Consider the following 15415-nt stretch of genomic DNA (forward strand, 5'->3'; position numbering starts at 1 on the left):
TGATCCCCCACTTTATATCATAAAGTTACAAACATAAGTACAGCATGTAATAAGAACAGATACTACACTTTGATCTTGGCCAAGAAAAGCTTAAAAAGCTAAGAACTGCATCTATTAACAGACCTTTGATCTTAACCAAAAAGGCCAAGCACAAAAGTGTTACGGAGAGATTGACCGACGGACGAACAGAGTGACTTACAGAGTCGCTTGCACACGACTAAAAACTATTTTACATACTTCAGAGAAGTACCATGGTTTCATCGTCAGGAAATGAGCTTTTTACCATTTTAAAAGGCTCTTAGAGTCCATTGAAATCATTTCTACAAGAGGGATCCTTGAATGAATTTTCCTAAAGATTTTATTGAGAATCTTTAAACTCCATTCTTCACGGTTTTTATGTGTCGCTGATGATTCGAAAGAATTTCAGGCTTTATGGACCCCTCTATCTGGTGACTGTTTTCCTCCTATCTATAGCTTTGGTATTTGCAATACTAAGGTCAGTAGGCATCCCCAGTATTTGTGATAATCTTTCATTCTTGTTAGCTCCTTACATTAAGTTGCTTTATACTTTGTCTGGAAGGATTTCTACACACACTTTATATATGGCGAGAACTTGAATTCCTACTAGACACTATCCTCGAGTGTCTAAGTTCTCTCTGTACAGGGGTTTGTCAGAACAACCTGGCATGAGGATACTTTTTCCATAGAAGTAAACCCTGACCAAACATTCAAAATCATATAGTATTAGCTGCACAAATAAGATCTCCTCACTATGGCTAACTCACATTAGCTTTTACGAGGAATGGTGCACCTTCTCTAAATGATGTTACCTCAAGTAATAGCACGAGGCTAGATACTGCACCAGACTAGATAAATTCTTTTCCTGGAATCGTGTAAGATAAAGACATATGAAAATGGTTAACTGGGAAAGGAAAATGTTCTCAATTTCTTTACTAATTCAGTGTTTAATGGAACATTTGAATATACCAGTATCTCATACAGAGTTCAAGTGTTAGCCTCAGGTAGTGGGCCCCTTGATTTCTGAGAACTTCGATTGAAGGAAAATATATATCGTTGAAATTGATTGCCAATAAAATGCGTTTTTTTGACCACAAACCAATATTTGTCATAAATTTGTTTATCTGTTTATTAACACAAATGAAATTTGGAGAAATCCCTTTGGTGATAAGACAAAATTATACCCTGACTTCCACTAGAAAATGCGACTATTATCAATACTTCTTACATGGGCAATTTATTTCAATGAAGAAAGCCACCATGGAACTTCTGCAGTTTAGTTAATAATTATGAATGCATTCATAATTGTTTGGGAGACTGAATCATATCTCAAAGCGCAGTTGAAATTAATTATTTAAGAGTAGACACTTAATTCAAAAATGGGAAATGAGACTTTACAATTGTCTTCAAATAAAAACTGGAAACAGACAAGTGGAATTGAAATTACATTGTATTTGAAAACTGTTCTAATTTTGAGCAAGGGCTTTTAATAGTTATATATATATAAATTTATGTTTCAGGTTTGATTAAAAAAAACACTTTCATATTTTAATTTTATTATTGCTATTGAGCTACTCCCTAAACTTCTTTACAAACTTGGACACATGCATATATATGCACACGCACAGACACACATACATATATATATAATTATTTACTGCAATAATTATTAAATACCTACAGACACTAGTGTGTGTGTGTGTGTATATATATATATATATAGTTAGTTCTAAAATATATATGGCGATTAAGCTACACTGAATATTCCGCGTTTCATCCACTCTAGGACTCTTCAGGCTTATGCACTGAAGAGTCCTAGAGTAGATGAAACGCGGAATATTCAGTGTAGCTTAATCGCCATGTATATTTTATAACTAACTAGCTCTACTTACGTATTGAGCACTTTTGAAGTAAATACTTAAAGTTTACGCATAAATCTATACTTTCGTATATTAATTTTATGTGAGTAAATGAAGTAGTTTTATATAATATATATATATATATATAATGATAGCTTCCTTCAGTCTTGACAGACTATGGATACCCACTGTAAGGTTTGATTACAAAAAAAACTTTCATATTTTAATTTTATTCTATGCTATTGAGCTACTACCTAAACTTTTTTACAAACTTGGACACATACATATATATGAACTCATACAGGGCTCCTTTAGTCTTTGACAGACTACAAATACCCACGAAGGGGTGCCTGCTCATGAATTTTTCTTTTTTCTGGCAGGAGGTGCGCAATCTCCAACCACACCTCTCCTGAGTCGACATTGTTAAATACCAGTGCCAAGTGAAGTCTATGTATAGGACGACTGGAAACAAATGCCGAAATAAGCGGAGAGGACATTTAGCACCTAGAATTCCTAAATGGTCACCCATCTGATACTAACCAGGCTCAACGTTGCTTAACTTCAGTGATCTGATGAGAACCGGTGTGTCAACGCTATTATGCTGTATATGCACATATATATATATATATGGTAGCTTCCTTCAATCTTGACAGACTGTACATATCCATTGTAAATTGCATGAAATTTTGTGGCAAGAGTTGTGCTATCTGAGTCGGCATTGTAAAATACCAATGGCAAGTGAATGTCCAGGACGACTGGAAACAATGCCGAAATAAGCGGAAAGCACACACAGTGCCTAGAATTCCGAAATTGTCACCCATTTGCTACTAGACCGGCTCAGCGTTGCTTAACTTCGGTGATCTAACGAGATATGTGTGTGCGTGTATGTCTTGGGAGTTTTCAACCTTCAAAGCTATACTAAAAAAAAAAAAAAAAATTAATTTCAAGTTCTTCGTTGAGGAGCTCCTTTGCTTATAAGTCGGTTAATCACTTGTAATCACGGAATTAGTTTGAAATTCTAATCTGAATAATCCCTCTCAAAAAAATAAATTACACACTAGCAGGAAAGTAATTTTGTAACGCGTTTCACAGATTGGGAAATTGTTGGAAACTCAGTTTTCTAATTTTTTATGGAAATCTGAGTTGGGTATTTTAGTACGGCCCTAAGAGACTGGTTTTATTTCCCCAGTAGAGTCCCTACCTCCCCGGCGCTACAATAGCTTAATTATTGAGTTTAGTTCTTTTCTCTTTGAATTTTGGAATAAATCCTTTTGACAAAAGAAAACCGAAATTCAAGCAAATTCAAAACTTTGAGAAAGCCATTCGAATCTTTAAGCACATGCTGTTTTTATATCTTTATTTTGTAACGTCGAATCTTCATCAAGCACATGTTTATTGATTGTTATAGTATTGTTATAGTATTGTTATAGTATTGTTCACTGAATGTAGAAGGCATTCTAATGGTCAGCTTTGTTGAAGCAGGTGCTTCTCTGATGTTCCAAATATTCAGATTCTTTTAAGATTCATTAAAATTTATTGATTTCAAATTGGAAATCATTATCCAATATTGGTTTTCGTTGTTCTGCATCGTTTTCATGTGGTTGAAGAAAATATCATTTTGGAGGAGGGACATGTTTTCTGTGTTTTTGTTTTTTTTTGTGTGTTTGGTCTTTTTTAAATTCTATTTTCATTCATTGAATTTCTTCGAGTTCAGATTTCAACTTTCATTAGTAATAAAAAAAAAATCTCTTTAGCCGCCCCCTTCCCCATCAGTTCATTTCAAGGACGAAATATGTCTTGTATAAGTAGTCACACTCTCTGACTATTTTTACAAAAGTGCAGATAAAAAAATTAAAGCTCTTAAGAAATACAAACATTTTTTTTTTTTTAACATTTAAATTTCGATTTCTGAGAATCATTTTCTACAGAAAGCTTCTTTTTTTTTTTCTTTTTTTTTTTTAAGAGAATTTTTTCGCTTGTACTTTAGGGTGTTATTGCTTTATAAAGATAATCATTGAGTTTCAACTATGGTTATCATATGTATCTGTCCATGAAATAAATCAAGGGAAGAAAAAAAAACTTTAAATAAATAACCTAAAAAAGAAGTCATTTTTAATCAAAAAATACATTTCATTAGAAATGTAATAAAGCTAAAAACGACATTATTATTATTATTATTTAAAAAAACAAACTATTTACTTGAAAGAAATAAATGAGCAAACTTTTTATCATATGTCTTTTTCAGACTTTTTTTTTTATTATTAATCATTTTTACATCGGAGATATAAAAATCTTTCAAGGATAGAAGTCCATCAAGGTATTGATTGTGGATGGTTTGTGTTCTTGTGACCCTAGTAGCTGACGTGACATGGCAAAATATACTGACACGCTTGAAATGTATAAAAATCTAAGAAAGCCAAAGATTATGATTCCTGGTTCCCCTGACAAAGGAGGAACTGGACCTGGTAATTCATTCCCGTTTGTTTGTTCGCACTTTTCTTAATAACCACACCTTGAGTTTTTTGGAATTTTTACACAAACATTAGTCATGGTGAGAGTAAATTTTTTGTCAGAATGGATTTTCTAGGATAACGCTGGTTGTCCTCATTTGGGGTATTATAGGGGTAAAATTGCCCCCAAATCGTTCATCTGCTCGTTTGTTCAAACTTTTCTCAATAACCACATTTTGGATGTTTAAAAAAATTTTGAACAAACATTAGTCATGGGACTCCGCATGCCCGATTTGTTTTCAAACAAATTTATTATAAGCGACTAAACATTTTTCATTAATATCTGACTATTCTATGAATTTTCGACCAAGTTATGGTTCATTAAAAAATAGCCACAGAAGAAAAATGCATGCTAGTCTTATTTTTTAATGTATTTTTTTCATAACTTTGGTCGGTGCAAAATATTTTGCTGTCGTCTGGAAAATAAAAACTGATTTTGAAAATCTTAATTCATATTAATAACCTTTGCTTTCTATAACTGGATTCCATCTATGAGTTAATAAATATTTCACTTGTAAAATGTTACAATATTTTTTAGTGTTAATGGGGTATGATCCCGCACAGTCGGGAGATTCTATTTATAAACGATGCTGCTAGGAACTGACGAATCAAATTAATTCACGTTCTGCTACCCACCAATCAGAAATCAGAATTGCTCCATAAATATTAAACCTTTCTGTAGCAATTTCGCATATGTTTTCTTTGTGTCAACACGGAATGAATCTTTTGCTCTGTGGATTCCAACTCGAGAACTGTCAACTGTGAACCAGTCACCTCTCGGGACTTGTGTAGAACAACGAACCATCGGAAACTGTTCTGAAACTAAACATGGCTTACAATTCCGTTTTGATGTGAAATATGAATCCAACTCATTGTCAACCGAAAATCATTTAAATGGTTTCGTAATCCTTGAAATAAATGATAATCCTAAGGAGAGGAGAACATACAGCATGAGGCAAGATTTCTCAACTAAACTCTCTCTTTGGTCAGTATTGCTGTGTGAGGACGAGCATTATCATGATGGAAGAGGACCTCCTTTCTGCTGACTAAAGAAGGTCGTTTCTTTGGATTCTGATTGGTGACAATATTGCAGAAAAAAATATGAATGATGCTGTAATAATCTGAAAGAAAATATAATTAATCATGGTGATTTTTTTTTTTTTTTTTACAAAGGAGTCACCACTTATCAAGACTCGGAGGCCACTCGAGGATAAGGAGTAATGAGTGTATAGTAGTCAATGGGAAACTATCATAGTAATCTTTAGTAGAGGAAATTTGATAAATTGGATTACTTAAGGGCACGACTCATCAAGAACTTGTTTATGTTGGACTTGAAGACAGCCATATTGTAGTTAGCTGAAAAGCAGAGAAACGAAGGAGTGTTCCACGGCGTGTACTTCTAAGAAAGCTTTGCTCATGGAATCTACGTTTAGGTTTAGGCACAGATAAATAATGAGAGAAATTATTGATAGTGGTTTCAGCTAAATGAGTTTTTTTTCGTGAAAGTTTAGTGAGGGAGAACCATGGCTTGGAGCTCAGACGAGCGCTTATGAAAATAACAAAGCAGAGACAAGCTCGCAACGTCTGTGGTGTGGAAAGAGGTTGCAGGGAAAAGAAAAGGGTATACAAAGTCTATTTTGAGCATGTCAAGGCAGGATAAGCTGCTTTTAGCAGCTCCTGCTCAGATGTGGCAACAGTACTTCATTTTGGACGTTTAGTGAGAGTTAGAGAATGGCATCAGCAGTGAGATATCTACTGGAGCGGTAGAATGATCTCGCCATCTTTCCAGCGACCTTGGCAACGGATTTGATGTACATGTTCCATCAGAAGTAAAGGTCAGACACAAAAACTTGTCAAAAGATGGAGTCTCCATAAGATAAGAGCCATTCATTTCAATTGATGCCAGACGGGGATCAGAGCGTTGATGCAAAGATAGAATCTTGGTTTTAGATGCATTAAAAGTAGCCAGCCATCTCTTTCCCCATTCTATCACGTGCTCAAGATCAGAGGAGAGAGAGTCAGAACTTGGTCATTTACGCTCTTAAGTGTTGTCATAGATAGTAGTGTCGTCAACATAAATGTCTATGAATGATCTTAGGATGTGATTTGGGAGTTCATTAATGAAGATCAGGATGAGAATTGGGCCCAGGGTGGACCCCTGAGAGACTCCAGTATTAATACTGTGAGCTTCTGACTTCTGCCCATCAACCACTACTCTTATGAACCTATCAGAGAGAAATGATTGACAATTTCCAGCTATAACATAGCCGGAGATCTTGTGAAGTAGACCTTTATGCCATACCCTCTCAAAGGCCTTTGATCTGTCTAGGCAATAGCCCTAGAAAGGACGCCTCCATTAAGAGATTCGCTAATCCTGTGAGATATAATGTGTTTAAGTAATAACAATGTGCAAAAAAATCACAATGATTTAATGCCCTTCTACAAACTGACAAACAAACTTTTACACCAAACGGCTATGTCATGCTGAAGCCGCTACAAAGGTGAACATTCCGGTCTTAATGGGATTAAAGATGTTGATAGATTAAATTTGCTTGCTATTACCTGTTTTTATTTTATTTATTTATTTTAACTTTGTGTTTTTGAAACTGTCATTTTCTGGGAAACCTTGTATTTTTTTTTTAACCTAAAATGCTGAACTCGATATAAGGAAGAGGAAAGTAATTTTGCTTTTGACAAATTTCCTATTAACTGAAGAAATATTATCTGCTGGAGATATGTCGCAAGCAAAAACTCGAAATAACTCTTGGAGCCAAAAAGTTGGGAATTGGTTTTTATTTGTTATTGGTGAACGTCAAGATATTTTATCTCATCGTAACTGTCTGACACTCCTTGTTTGTATCAAGTAATAGGTTTTACACTAATACTCTCTAAAAGGATCCTTTTGTGATTTGAAGTAATGGTTGCATAATATCTAACCGCACATCTCCTGATACCTATTTTTTAAAAAATCCAGTGGTAGGAATAAATGAAAGACAAGCAGAAATGTTCAGTGATGGTTAAAATAATAAACCATGGATGCTGAGTCAAAAACGGATTTTTCATGTAAGGTTGGATTAGGTTAAAAAAAAAAAAATAAAAATATAGATCATGTGCGCTTGAAAACCAATCGCAACTCAATATTACGAAAATAAATAACTATTTTACTTGTTTGAAATTTATAATTAAATATATTTCGGGGTCAAACTCCATCCTCAGTATTTTGGGCATCTTTTTTTTTCTTCTTTCTTCCCATGTTGTAAAGTTGGAGAAAGAAAAGTCTGTTAGTAAAGATCTGCACGTTGTCTCTCAGTGGTTGTATTTTGAAATGCCGGAATGGTGCATTAGCTACACGAGATTAACATCAGGGGTGTGAGTTTCATTATAGAGACGTTGATTTTTTTTTTTTTCTCCAACTTTACAATATGGCAAGAAAGAGGAAAAAATATGCACAAAATACCGAGGCTGGAGTTTAACTCTGAAAAATATTTAAATGATAAATTTCTAGCAAGTAAAATATTTGTTTATTTTCATAATATTGCGTTGTGACTTGGCTTTCAAGCACACTTGATGTGTATTTTATTCAAATTAAATCAACGCCTCTATAACGGAACTCCCACCTAACCAAAAAAAAAAAAAAAATTGTGTTACAGCTAACGTGTGCAGGCAGGAAGTAACGTCATGCCAAGAAGCTGATATAGAAAAGAAATCAGATTCTGTAACTTCGGTGTCAAATAGATGTATGCATCCATCACTGCTGTGTGTTGCGATCCAACCTTGTGATAGATGCAGAAAACCAAGTTGTCATTATTACAAACATACATAAAATTTCACAAATTGTGTTCATAACTTGGTAGATGCTTGCCGTTGCAAGTGTCCCTAAAAAAAAAAGGGCGTTGAAAAAAAAAAAAAATCAAAGATACAAAAAATAAATATTACCAAAGGCAAGATAAGTTGCTCTACCTGGATAAGTTTTTTTTTTTTTTTTTAATATTTTAATTTATTTTAAAAAAATTTAAAAAATATTATGGGACCATTCCAAGATTTTTCTTGATTCCAATGCAATTATTGATTCTCTTTTAAACTTCTGATTCCAGTTCTGATTCTTTTTAAAGTTGTTTTTAGTCCCCTGATTTATCGGAGAGGGACCTATGTTTTCAGTGGCATCTGTCTGTGCATCTGTCCATTACTCTGGACGATTGCCAGATAACCGTCCATTAGTTTTTCCTGAAATTTTGCCACAAATTGTATTTCATTAAATAGATGTGCACAGTAAAAAAATATTTTTGCGAAAATTCCCACTGCATCCCCAAGGGCTCAAGAGGTAAAAAAATGCCCCTAAATGACACATTTCCCCCCATAACTTTTGATCCATCCATTAGATTTTTCTGAAACTTGGCCAAAATGTGGAGCTCATTGTTCTTAATATAAATTCAGTATGGGTGACCCTGGCAAAATTCTGGTTCGCGTCCCCAGGGACATCTAGTGCTAAAAACACCCCTTTTTGTGGCTCTTTTTTCATATTTCTCAACAAAAACTTTAAGTATATAGTTGTTTTTCACGGTAGTCAACTCAGATATAAAGGTGTTAAGGCCTGAAACTGCACCGTTATCCATTTACACTGGGATTTGGCGTCCCCAGGGGCTCAAGAAGTCAAAAATGCCCCCAAATAGCCAAAAATGACACTTTTTGACCCATAGCATTTGATCCATCCATTCGATTTTCCTGTGGAGGCCATTGTTCTTAATATAAATTCAGTTTGAGTGACCCTGGAAAAATTTTGGTTTGCATTTCTTTGGGACTTTTAGGTCTAAAAATCATGTCTTTTTGGAGCTTTTTTTTTTTTTTTTCATATTACTCCAAAATTGATATGTATGTCTATATAGTGGTTTTCCATGGTGCTGAATTAGATATACATGTCTAAAGGCGTAAAACTGCCCCGTTTGTCCATTTTTCACTGGGATTTGGCGTCCTCAGGAGCTCAAAAGGTGTCACAAAAGCCCCATAATTGCAAAAAATTATACTTTTTGCCCCATAACTTTTGCCCCATCCATTAGATTTTTCTGAAACTTGGAAAAATGTGAAGGCAACGTTGGCTCTTCACCATTCTCACATTCATCATTTCTTCACTATTTTTTGTGGTGTCATCTCACATGTGCGGCTTGTTTTTTCTGATGATCATAAAAAGTCATGTAATATGTGCACATATTTTCGCAAACGTAAAAACAAAATGTGTTGAATTATTATAGATGTATTGGTAGTTTAAAATCAAAATGTGTTGAATTATTATAGATGTATTGGTAGTTTAAAATCAAAATGTGTTGAATTATTATAGATGTATTGGTAGTTTAAAATCAAAATGTGTTGAATTATTATAGATGTATTGGTAGTTTAAAAACAAAATGTGTTGAATTATTATAGATGTATTGGTAGTTTAAAAACAAAATGTGTTGAATTATTATAGATGTATTGGTAGTTTAAAATCAAAATGTGTTGAATTATTATAGATGTATTGGTAGTTTAAAATCAATATTTAACAGTTTATCATTTACTAGCATTTCAGCCTGGCGTTGCCCGGGTGTTGGAGGTGTATGTTGAGCAAAAAAAAAATAATCTGGTAGTAGGAAGGCAGGCTCAAACCCGTACTGCAAAGGAGGAAAAGGACGACAAAGAGAACCCTGACTTTGCTGTTACGACCGCCGCCAAACCGGAAGTGACGTAAGTTTAAATTAAGGCTAGACAATCGAAAAAAAAGAGGATGACTTTTGAAAATATCGGCGAAAAAAAAACGCCCCCCCCCCGCCCCTGTAGAAAAGTGCCCAGTTGAAGATGAAGGAATTAATGTTTTTAGCCAATTTTTCGATATTTGTCGTCTGAAGGGTCGAGCGTCAAAATGATACTGATCTTGTAAAAATCCGTCGCCTCTGTCGAAAGTTTTAGACAGACCTGCAAATATACATACATACATTTATATATTGGTAACTCAAATTTTCGACCCAAACTGATTAAAAAGCTGGCCCTATCTCTGAATACCCTTTATGTAAAATTTCAAATGTTTAGACCAGAAATTGTCTGAGTAATTTGGTAGACCGAAGCAGTCAAAATTTTTTTTAACTTTGACCCCTATTATGACCTTTTAACATTTATTGTTTTGGGCTCAAATCAAGTTATTAAGTTAAATCCATGTCCAAGGAGCCTATATCTAAAATTTCAAGTGTTTATACCCAAAATTGGCAGAGGAGTTTGGTAGAGTTCTCAAAGGTAAAATCGTTGAACTTTGACCCCTTAACAGCCAAATTTCTGGCCGAAAACGGATTAAAAAATTTTTTCCAAATCTCACTACCCTGTATATCAAATCTCGAGTCTATAGAGTGAAAATTGACAGTTATTGCGTAGGGAAATGTACACACAGACACACACACACTTTCAATTTTATAGATATATAGATTATTGGAAAATTATATTTAAAAACAAAACAAAACGGAAAAAATTGATTGGCATTCCAATTCTGATCCCCTCTCCTAAGTTCCGATTTTTCCGATTTTGATTAAGCGTCTAAGCACTAAAAAAAAAAAAATAACTCTAGTGTCCACTCTGATAAGGATGAAAACAAAATAGCTGACCATAAGCACGAGGACCCTCAGATGTCATGCTAACTGGTGAAATTTTTTTTTTTAGCTAGTGCGAACCGACACACAAGAAGCATCAATGCACAACTAAAGAAATTCTTTTTTCTTTATAGAAACAAAACTCCCAAGTGTACAAGCTTAAGAATCGATAATAAAAAGTAGTGTTTAATGGTTTATCAAGTTTGAACTTAACAGAATTTCTCTTATGAACAGTTGTGTATTGTTTTAAATTTGAAACGTAACTTTGTAAAGTATTTGTATTAGCTGGGCACGGGTAAATACCAATTGCACTGACAGATGGTGAAATACAGAAAAATAACCCTAATTAAATGTTTATATCTTTTTCAGTGTTCTTATCTAAAGGATGAGGACTTCTAACTGTGAGGGGGATTAGTTACTCCTACTCTGGCATCAAAATTATTGAAAAGATAACTGCATAAAGTATTTAAAAAATTGATGAATTCGAATAATTTTTTTTTTTTCTGAAAGCAGGAGTAATTAAAATGTATCTGAAACGAATTGTGAATTTTTTAGATGAGAAATGATTTGTATTATTTTGATTATTCGGACTACTGTTCTCATATTGAGTGCTATTTTCACAACGTTTCCACCGATGTAACCTCCAATTTTCTTCAGGTGTATCTTGTCAAACTTTATTGAATTTCGAACGAAACCTTCATTTAATCAACAGCTTATTCTTGTTCTGTCTGTCATGGTTGGGTTGAAGTTCTAATGATTGGCCAAAAGAGTGTAACTCTTCACTGAATTTTACAAAGTAGTTTATTCGTTACGCCATGGATCCTTGATGTAACTGATGAAGTACTTAGTAGTGCAGTAGTCTGAATAATCCAAATGATATAAAAAAATTCTGTTTTTTTTTTTTTTCTAGAACTATATCAATCAAAGAAATAGGGGAGCTGTATATATAGGACTGGCGGGGATACCCGGCGTTGCCCGGGTGTGGTGAGGTGGGGAGGGTAAATCAAAACAAAATGGAAAATAAAGAATAAGCGAACGTAATAAGCCTGTTTAAGTATAACTTTTTTAAAATTGAAAAAAAAAAACAGCGAACGTGATACAAAAAAGCGAACGAAAAAAAATGGCATAAATGACCCTTTCTAAATGTTAAAACTTTAAAAAGTCGGAAAAACAAAAACACAAAAAAAACAGCGAACGTGATGGAAAAATTTTAAAAAAACGGTAAAAGGGCATAAATAATATTAAAATGTTAAACATCGAAAAAAAATATCTGATATCTCGGCTCGAACGTGCAGTCTTAAGATAACGACGCTGCTACTATACCGACTGGTCTATGAACGCGTGAGAGAAATTAGGTCTTTTTTTTTAAATATTTAAACTAATTTCAGAAATAATTTTTTTGCGCATGGGTGTTTGACTAAATTGTCATAGCTTGATGACTTAGCACGACGCTACAAGGGCAGGGAATTGAGAACAACTGAAAATAAACGTTTAAAAAAAGCAGGTGGTTGAACTTCAACGTGTGGGTTTCTAGGTCAAACATCACGCCGTAGTAGTTGTAGTAGTGGTAGAGAAAATGAAATCACAGCGCGAATTTTGTAACCTCAAAGTCGCTGAAATAAAAGATATTTACGACATCGTTTCGTAAATCGGACATATTATAATCTAGATGGTATATAAAAAGTTTTAAGAAACAGTGCCCCCCTCCTAAAAAAGCCTTTGGCGGACATAAAAAAAATGCACACACACACACATTTTCGCTTTTATATTATAGATGTGTTATAGAGCTACAGATGGTACATTATTATTTATTTTTTATTTTTGTATGGCTTCCTTTCTTTTATTAAAAATATTTCCTTCATATAATATTGACTATTCTGCAGTGGAGCAGTATTTGCTTGTTTGTTTTGTGCTTGATTGGAAGAGCGGATGGTCGCTGACTTAAATGGTTGAATTTGAGAATGCAATTTTATCTGTGCGTCGAATCTTTATCGGTTGCAACATTAACAAATTTAGAGTTGGAATGCCTCTGGGAATTTTGCAACAATATGAGAATTTCTGGTCTTCGCAGACAATAATAGCAAGGGAAATACGTTAATATATTTAATTAAATCTGTAGCAGACTTTTGGCATATGTAATTGAGATTTCGCCATTTTAATGTATTGTAAGAGTAATCTCGGTATAATTACTTTTACTAAGAGTGAATTAAATATTTCTAGTGGTTAAAAAACAAAATATTTTCATGTGTTAATTATATTACTGAAGTGCTTGTCTGGGTTAGATAAGTTTCTAACTGGTTGAACCACTTCAAGAGGCAATAGGGCTGTCTGATTAACTCAAAAAATGCTCCTTTAGGGTACTTATGGAGAATATGGACCCCCATTATTGTTGGCATAGATGAAATTCTGACTGAACCCCCGTTTCAAGAGATAATGGTGTTATTTGGTCAATTAAATGGACCTCTTAGTGGTGTCTGTTATTGAATTTAGGATACTTGTGCAGAATAAGGACCACGTTATCGTTGGCATAGTTATGTAAACGGCCGGGAGGTGCTGAATGAAACTTTGGCCATCGTTTTTAGTAAAAAAAAAAAAAAAATGATAATGTGTAAAATGCTACTTAAAAATTAAGGAAAAAAAATATAATCGAAAACGATCATTGCATGATAATTTCAATGAAAAAAGGTACTTGTGCAGTTTATCTCTCTCTCTCTCCCTCCCTCCTTCTCTCCCTCCCTCTCTCTCCCTCTCTCTCTGACGAAATGGTCATTAATGACCAGCCGCGGCACTCTTCCCAAATCATCACCATGGACACCGGCTATGTGCCATTCTGAGCAACTCGACTATTTTTTGTGGAAAGCGCTCTAGACAAGGTGTGAAGCCGCTTGATGTAAGAGGTAAAAAAAAAATACTACTTAAAGGTAAAACAGAAAACAAAAAAAAATAGCCAGCGGTAAGTGTTAGATGAATAAATTCGGACTCAGAAAACGGCAATTCTTTCCCCTTTGTCAAAAACATCTCTGATGGAATAGGAGGACTAAAGGACAAAAGAAGGAAGCAAGAGTTACGAATCTGTCAAACGTAAAGTTGAGGTTATTATATCGGTAAACTGCTGTATTACAATGAAGTCTCAAAATGTTGGAGACCACTAGATCAGCGAGTCAAACAAGCTGGAACAAAGGATAATCAGACAATTCTGAAAAACACGTGCTATATAATGTGTAAAAAGACCCAGACTACCAACATCAAATCAAAAATAATCAATTGACTTGTGAGACCACATGCTACCTCGTTTTACAATAAACGCAAACCTCAACGTTATTTCTGTGGTCTTTTGTGGCCGTGTCGTCGTCTCTCATATTGATGGCAGCTAAAGGGGCGTGCATGGGTTTACTAATATAAATAAAATTAAACAAAAACAAACGAAATACAAACTGTGTGTGTGTGTGTGTGTGTGTGTGAGACCATCGACCCTCTACACGCTGAGGTTTCCAATTGTCTGCTGAGGCTGTGTTCGTCAACTCTTCATGATCTGTCCCGAGCAATAACCTGCGTTTCTATGTGCTAGACTCTCAACTGTCATAAACTCCAAACTGTCGGCAAACTTATTGCCCCCTCCTAAAACTAACTCCAAACATATTGGCCTCCATTGTTCGATCCTTTTTTTCCTGTTCACTGCCACACCTTGATTAGCAATCCTATTTTAGTTCCCTTTTGTGTTCGCTGATGAAAAACTTCTTATACCTTTGTTCTTACGATAAACTTATTTCCTTTTCTTTTTCTTTTCTTTAATTCCTCGCACTTTTTGGTGGCGGGCAAGTGTTCCTGGATAGCTGTATTATAATGAAGTATCAAAACTGTGAATTGAGGAAGACCACTAGACAAAGGAATCAAACGAGCTGAAACAAAGGAAGCAGAGGACAGATAAAAGATTTCTGAAAAACACATGCCATAATAATATTCATAAAAAAATGACAGAGGTTGGCAACATCACTGCAAAAATAATCAATGAACTGATTATGAAACGTAAAACATTTATCGCCACAATTTATCTGTTGGATGATGGTGATTTAAAAACCGCTGAATGCACAATTATTGTCCAGTGTATAAGTATGTTCAAATTATAATTGTTTAAATTTAGTTGCTTTTTTTTTTTATTACATTTCCACCCCAAACAAGGTACATTGCCACTTTGGTGTAGGGGGCTACTATCAGGGGCAGCAACTACTGGGGCACTATGTTGGGATTTGGGCAGCAAGGTGTCGGTTCACGTTATACTTGAACTTCTGCATGTCAGTACAGTTAAGGAAGCAGGGACCTGGAATGGAATTCCAGAGTCTAGCGGTTCTGGGGAAGAAACTATTGGAGTAGAAAGATCTTTTACATCTAGGGATCTCTACTGTGTTGGGGTGGGATTTAGCTG

Source organism: Euprymna scolopes, chromosome 27 (genome assembly GCF_053919585.1).
Source record: "Euprymna scolopes isolate OS-2025 chromosome 27, ASM5391958v1, whole genome shotgun sequence".
Classification (NCBI taxonomy): domain Eukaryota; kingdom Metazoa; phylum Mollusca; class Cephalopoda; order Sepiida; family Sepiolidae; genus Euprymna; species Euprymna scolopes.